The sequence below is a fragment of the Pundamilia nyererei genome, unplaced genomic scaffold (genome assembly GCF_000239375.1).
Source record: "Pundamilia nyererei isolate P.nyererei 1_Seehausen unplaced genomic scaffold, PunNye1.0 scaffold00011, whole genome shotgun sequence".
Taxonomy (NCBI): Eukaryota; Metazoa; Chordata; class Actinopteri; order Cichliformes; family Cichlidae; genus Pundamilia; species Pundamilia nyererei.
The window spans coordinates 3,693,345-3,693,547 of NW_005187412.1; positions in this window are offsets into that span (position 1 = coordinate 3,693,345).

A 203-nucleotide genomic window follows, 5' to 3' on the forward strand; every position below is an offset into this window, starting at 1 on the left:
TACGCAGAGAATTGGCAACATGTAATTTGAAATATGTCTGTATTTTGTATTAGACATGTTCACATATAAAACGTAAGAGGAAAAAAAAGCTATGTGGATCATGATGGTGATATTCAGTGGGTTTTAAAAGACAAGCAGCCATACACTGTAATCCCCTTGGGAAAATAGAAATCGTGTCACCAGGCCTGGCTGGTGTTCAAATA